The following is a 5,413-nucleotide window of genomic DNA, read 5'->3' as shown; positions in this document are numbered from 1 at the left end:
TAAGCAGGGAAAAGAAAAAATGTCTAAATAAAGACAAGTATACCCTGCATGATAGCCTTCAAAATAAATATGAAGATGAGAATAGTGCTAGAAAACTTTTACTATAATTTTGGTGGTGTGCAGATATTTTGATTGGCAGAAATCTAAGGCAGAGATCTGGCTATTTAGCCAGGTAAGTATTCTGACACAGGAGACACAGGGATGAAGCCACTACACACCCTGGTCCTGACTGGATGGCTAAACTGTCATTCAAGACACTGACAGCTCAGCACGCTCTAGCATCCTATTGGTTGGCTGAGCTTTCAATTACCATACTGATGGCTCAGTATGCCTCTGTCCTAGATTGGACAGCATAACTGTTATTCACTGTGTCCAGAGACAATGATAGTGGGAATCGTAACAGTATCTACTCTTCTAGGGGGCTACCAGACCCCTAGTTTTCCCAGGAAACTTACAAATGAAGGCTCTGACCAGACAATCAGACTTCATGGAATGATCTGGAACCCAGGATCTCTCCTCAGGTCCCTATCCCATCCAATGAACAAGATATCAGAGAGAGTTTCGGAACCTCCGAGAATCCAAGATCCTCTGCCCCTACCACTCCAAAGCTCCATTGACAGAAACCGGAGGGGGCGGAGACAAGGCAAACAATACTGACAAGACAAGCTACTTTAACAGAGATTTGTGAAACATATTTGGAATGCAAAGCCTTAATCTAAAAGCCACCAGATTAATTACCTCCAGAATATCATACATGCCAATAAATTTAAGACCCAACTTTGCTGACAGTACTTTCAGCTTTATGTTCTTGGATGGTAGCCAACCAAACCTTATCACCTACATTGATGATAGGACCCGTTGAATGTTTCCTATCGGCCTTCCATTTTTTACAAAGCTGAGCTACCCCAATATTCTTCTGAACCTCCCTCAAGACAGCCACAAGTTTACATATGGCAACCTCTACTCCAGGATGCCCAGAACTCATCCTAGAAAATTCACCAAAATAGGGATGAAAACCACAATTGCAAAAAAAAGTTGAGGTTCCAGGTGAACTCAGCAAGAGGTAAAAATAAAGATGAGTCCCTCTGCTAAGTCGCAATGAAATACCTTAAAATTGATTTGTCCTTTCTGTCTGACCGTTGGTTTCAGTGTGGCAAGCATATGAAAATGATAAATCAATCCCCAATTTCCTACAAAATGCTTTCTATGATTTTGACACAAATTGCACCCCCTATCAGATACAATATTCAGAGGAATTCCATGCAATCTCACCACATGATTGATAAACAATATTGAAAGTGTTTCAGAATTCGATAACCCAGATAATGGACCAAAGTGAGCCTATCTACTGAATTGGTCAACTACCACCCAAATAACTGTTTTCCCTCCAAACAAAGGAAAATCTCTGATGAAATCCATAGACAAATGAGTCCAGGGTTTTTCTGGAATTGACAATGGAGCCGGATGGTTATGGCAGAATTTAGCACGTGTGCAAACTTCACAAGGGAATACAAAATCTTTAATATCATAGATGGCCACCAAAAGAGTCAAGCAATGGCTTTCTGTGAAACTGTGACCCCAGGATGACCACATAAGACAAAATCAGGAAACTCCAGCAACAGACATATTCTTAAGTACAAAGATGCAAATAAGTTGGACATTGTAATAGTGGAAGGAGGCAAAGACTGGACACTATGGATCTCTCTTCCCAACTCTGTGATGGAGCATTCCGCCATCCAGTATGTAGTGGGTCTTAATTACAACAGGGTCCTACCTACCCATAAATTCAGGCTTTGAAGAGAGGTACTCACATCTACCCAGTAATTCAGACTTCAGTCTTAGAGAGGTATTCACAGTAGATATGGAGAACCCAGCAGATGTGAGACCGTCTTGTCATTGGCTGCTGGGCATGCATGTATTGGCCAAATCATGTGCTAAGCATCTCAGTTTTTTCCTAGTATCCAGGAGCAGTATTGCTATTCATATTTCATATATTTCATATTGACATGCTTTAGCACTACAGAGTGCAACTTTTTTGTTTATTGTTTATGGAAATGACTGCTCCTAGCAGGCACCTATTCACATTAGCTTGAAAGAGCCAGTCAGTGTTTTGTCACCTTGCAGTAAGGACATGATTATTCCCAGCTGCTGAGACCTATTTCCTGATGACCGAGGTAGCAGGGTAAAAGATACATTTCTCCCTAAACACCCTAAATTTGTCTTTGTCCTCTGAAAATTTATCTTGAAAGGCTTATACTGGTTCGGGAGAAACCAAATGCACATCAGAGGATACTGACATCACAGCCACTGATGGCTGCGGACAGCTATTGGAAGTTTTCATCCAACCAATTATCTTACCTGCAACAGATATTTTGATTATTATAGACTCTGGTATTCCTTAGGCAGATCATGAATCACCTGCATCAGATTCGCCATCTGGTCTCAGAGCATGTAAACAGGATCCATACTGGCGAATACGGACAAAGGAAGAATTAGCATTTGGACAGGGGAAGAAAATAGCCATAGCTCAACAGGCATAAGAAGTTACCACAAAGCAATAAATAACCGGATCAAATCCCCAAATCAAGCCATGACATCCTCATTTGGGCTCACAGTCTAAGTTCCCTACCAGAAAGTTTTTGAAGTGTGGGAGGAAATCAGAGTACCCCGGGGAAACCCACACAAACAAGAGGAGATCCTACAATCTCCTTGCAAATGTTGTCCTTGGAATTTGGACTCCAGATAATCTAGCTGCCCAGATTCATCTATGAAATAGTTTGCATTTGATGTGCTAATAGAGATGAATTCATCTAAATGTAACTAATCAAATTTGGTATGAAATTCCCTTAAAAAAATTTTAAAAATGTGTTACCTGCCCTATGATCTTGTCTTCTGTGTTATGACCCCAGTGGACAGGGTCTCAGAGGAACGTGTAAGTCTGCAAGATACAAAAATCCAGCTCATAGGGCTGTGGTAACTGGGTTGACCAAATAGCTACTCCTAACGCCAACACTAGAAGTAGCCGGGGATCATGCCTACGGTGATCGCTAGATGACTCGCGCCAGCCGGAGAATCTAACTACCCCTAGGAGAAGAAAACAAAGACCTCTCTTGCCTCCAGAGAAAGGGACCCCAAAGCAAGATACAAGCCCCCCACAAATAATAACGGTGAGGTAAGAGGAAATGACAAACACAGAAATGAACCAGGTTCAGCAAAGAGAGGCCAGCTTACTAATAGCAGAATAAAGCAAGATAACTTATCTGGTCAACAAAAACCCTATAAAAATCCACGCTGGAGATTCAAGAACCCCCGAACCGTCTAACGGTCCGGGGGGAGAACACCAGCCCCCTAGAGCTTCCAGCAAAGGTCAGGATACAGATAGGAACAAGCTGGACAAAAATACCAAACAAAACAAAAGCAAAAAGCAAAGAAGCAGACTTAGCTTGAAAAACAGGAACCAGGTTCAGAGGACAAGAGCACAAAAGATTAGCTCTGATTTCAACGATGCCAGGCATTGAACTGAAGGTCCAGGGAGCTTATATAGCAACGCCCCTGAACTAACGGCCCAGGTGAGGATATAGGAAAAGACAGACGCTCCAGAGTCAAATCACTAATGACCACTAGAGGGAGCAAAAAGCAAAATCACAACACTTCTGTCTTCTCTCTTCTATCTCCTATCTCATCTGTATGGCTTCCAGCTCTAATTTTCTTCACAAGGCCCCATTATATACCACATGTGGGGCATCTCCTATCAATGACATGCTTCACATTGCTTATGGTCATCTAGGGCCTTATGAAAAATGGCTGCACCAGAAGCTTGGAGAGATAGGAAGATGAAAAACCAAGTAAAGAAGAGCAAAAACAGACGAGCTGATGGAGAGGACTTCCAGTTGCAGGAAAAGTATGGGGGAGTTGAGGAGAATAAGTACAAAAATTAATCTTAAACTCCTTCCTGGCCAATTTTATTTGCACCAAATCTACTTGGTGTGTATCAAATTTCCGAGCTGAATTTGCGTGAATTTTATTCCAACAGTTTTCTTTTTTCTCTTTTCCTTTTCATATTATGTTTCCACAATTTCAAGTTTCACACATTTCAATTCATTCTACTACCACTCACACACTTTCCCTTTCTTTCTTTTTTCTTTACTTTATAAAACAATCAAAATCTCTCTACTCCATATTTTACATTTTATTTTTCAAAAACCCCACTGGGCATTCTTATGTTGTTTTGGTGCCCTTTCTAGGCCTTTTTCAATGTCAGTGTATGCAGTGTCATATGTATTAATTCTTAAAAAGACGCTGGTCTGATGCTGAAACGTGTAGAATAAAAAACCTTATTCTTTTTCTCGGGAAGATTGTGTATGGATTCCATTTATATAGGAATCACAGTTAATATAATATGCGATTTGTATAGGATTTTTATAGGAGCCACCATCATTTAGCAGCTCAGGGCTATGAGGCTAATTGTCTCTTTCATATAGCGATTTTTTCACCCTTTCCCTATAATTTTTTATCCATGCTTCTCTCTGATCTCTATATTGTATTGTATTATACTATTTTTTTCTTCTAATTTATGTAATAAACTTTAATATAATTCTCTACTCCCTTTGTCTTTGGGCCTCACTTTTATCCTCTATACATATAATACTTTATACATTGTCTAATTGAATTGGTTCAGACCCAATTTTGGGGTTTCACATTTCCTATGTACATAAGGTTGCTCTAAAGCATTTCTCCGATCTACTGTTAACTGTTAACAGATTAGAAGAAAAGAATTTGTGCTCCTCTCTGGTTTTAATTTTTTAATTAAATGTTAATAACCATTTTAATTTTAAAAGAGACCATAAATGTTGTTCATTTTCATCTAAAAACTCTTTGGGACCTAATAATGTAAACTTATTGACAAACAGGTATTGTGACAGTTCAAGAATTGCCTAGATTATAGTCAGTCTTATTCAACTGTACTGGCTCACTGCAGATATACATGAAAATTTAATTTATAACTTCAAAGCCAGGACACTATGAGAAAATCCCAAGAAATATGCCCCATGGTGCATGGGCCTAATAAAGCATTTGAGTTTATAAATCTACTGTGGTCATATGGCATCAATGTAAGAGTAAAAAACATAGCAATTTACTTCCAATTGTCCTAAGAGGTTTGCTTATAGTAAGTAAAGAGCAAGGTTTCTACTGATATTGAAGAACTCTCTTATTCTAGTTCTTTCTTTTGGATGGGTAGGTTTCCTTTTTTTGCCAAAAATATTTTTTTTCTCCTGTAATATAAAATTATTGATGTTGATATTGTTATTGAGATATTGATTTCCTCAAGTGCTAGATAAAGAATTATATATTGTCTTCCTGCTGGGAGATACACAAGTATAAAGTAATTTATATTAAACTGAGTCTTTAGCCA

The sequence above is a fragment of the Ranitomeya variabilis genome, chromosome 6, assembly GCF_051348905.1.
Source record: "Ranitomeya variabilis isolate aRanVar5 chromosome 6, aRanVar5.hap1, whole genome shotgun sequence".
NCBI lineage: Eukaryota > Metazoa > Chordata > Amphibia > Anura > Dendrobatidae > Ranitomeya > Ranitomeya variabilis.
The sequence above is the reverse complement of the archived record's forward strand: the minus strand, read 5'-3'. Positions refer to the sequence as shown.